Below are 2296 nucleotides of genomic sequence, written 5' to 3' on the forward strand. Positions count from 1 at the left end.
CGTGTTGGTACCGTAGAGTTTCTACATAACATATCGGTCACGCAAATGGTGTACTGTATTTTTGACTCATAATGATATCACTGCGGACAGTCCTACCTATACGAAACAATGTATGAAAACATCAGAGCATAGATGTTGATATGTGTTATCCTCAGAAGAGGGGCGGCCAGGGAATAAGCTTATCATTGATACAAAATAAAATTCTTTCTTTAATTTATTTCTTCTTCTTAATGATGACAAAAATTGTTATCATAAAGTGATAACGCCAGTGATGGTGCTGGAAAGGATTAAAATGATGATACCTCTTGAAATAGTGCTAATGACAATAACAATGTTACTTATCCTTAATTTGGTGGCAATTGAAATAGTGTTCCTGCTCGCCCCCTTTCCCAAGCTATCGCATATCTACGTCCATATTTCTCTGGTGTATCTACTTACTGCTTCGTATAGGTAGGACTGTCCGCAGTAATATCATTAGGAGTAAAAAATACAGTACAGCGTTTACGAGACCGATATGGTGTGTGAAAACTCTACGGTATTGACAAGCCGCATTTCACTTACTTTTGTCCACCTTTACTTCCTTTCTTTCCGTCTACTTCTGCCTTCTGTGCGTAGGAATGATGAAAATGGTGATAATGGCACGAAATCAAAATTATAATTAATAATCAAAGCATTAGCAATAATGATAAACATAATGACAACAATGGTAATGATATCAAAGATGATAATGATGATGATAATAATAATAGTAATGATCATGATAACAGCAACAGAAACAACAAGCATGACAGGATCATGATGATAATGATAATAATAATAATGGCAATTATAATGATGATATGATAATGACGATAATGACAATAATGACAATAACAGTAATGATAATAATTACAATAATAACAATAATGATAATGATAATAATGATTATGATAATAAAGATGAAAAATGATAATGATAATAATTACAACAACAACAACAATACTGATGATGATGATGATGATAATAATAATAATAATAATAATAATAATAATAATAATTATTATTATTATTATTATTATTATTATTATTATTATTATTATTATTATTATTATAATAATAATAATGATAATAATAATAATAATAACGATCTAGCATTATGTAAGATCGGAAAAATACAAACCAGGTTGTTGGGTTCTATTCTTATGAGATTGACGAAGAAAGTCAACAAAGGATACAAAAAGTACAAATACCAAAGATATATATCACCTTGTTTTTTTTTGTTATATAAATTTGGGGGTTTTATTTGGATTTTTTTCTTATCATTAGGGGCTGAGAGGATAAATAGAAGCACCAGGTAAGCGCATCCAATATACTTCTTATGTAGGTGAATACTTATTAAATGTTCTAAATTGCGCTTTTCATTTTCCAGCTTTGCAATTATCATCGTGTGGATGAACTCATACCCGGCCGTTTTTTTTTATTTCTTTTTTTAATCGTAGTTCTATGTGTTTACAACCGTTCTCCCTCTCGTTTTCTCTTTTTACTTCCGCTGGAATGCGGTTCTTCACTTATGACCATTTTTCAATACTCTTTTCCCGTGACGGTCTCCAAGGTGCAATGTTGCGTCCCATTTTCTCTTCTTTGCTTCTTCTCATTTTCTTCTTTGCTTCCACTCCCCTGGTCACTCCGGTGTCGTAAACTTTATCACACGGCTCACTCCTCCCCAACTTCTCCTATTTCCTCCGTTTTCCTGACTTTAACCAACTTGTTAAAGTTTCCTTGTAACCTTTCCCTATGAATTCCATCGCCTGACTTTTTCCCTGGCTATTTTCGGGCTTCTTAACCAAACTCACTCATTTTTTTTCTTCCCTCAGCTACAGTTCTGTGTAATTTTATTTTTCCGAGATTCATTCATTCTCCTTCCTCCATTCCTCTGATTTCTTCTTTCTCCCTTCCAGCCTTCTGTGACCCAGCGAGTAATACTATTTCCTCCGCTTTCTCCTTCTCCTTCTTTCTCCCTTCCAGCCTTTCTCTGACGCGGCGTCACAGAAGAGACAACTGCAACACCATTAATTGGGTTTTATCAAATTACTCACGGTCGCTGTGCCACCGCGAGCGACCTGGCCGTGTGCTGCTCTCAGGGGAGGGGGGTACGCATCCCCCTGACCCTCCCAGCCAACCAGCCCCCTCTCCCTGCCAACCAGTCCCGACCTCCCCTGCCTCTCCTCTCGTCCACATGCCTGCTATTTTGACCTTCTCAGGGACCTGGTAACAGGATGGTTATTTGACCTCATGGTTTGTTCCCTCCTAAAACGAG

Source organism: Penaeus vannamei, chromosome 35, assembly GCF_042767895.1.
Source record: "Penaeus vannamei isolate JL-2024 chromosome 35, ASM4276789v1, whole genome shotgun sequence".
Taxonomy (NCBI): domain Eukaryota; kingdom Metazoa; phylum Arthropoda; class Malacostraca; order Decapoda; family Penaeidae; genus Penaeus; species Penaeus vannamei.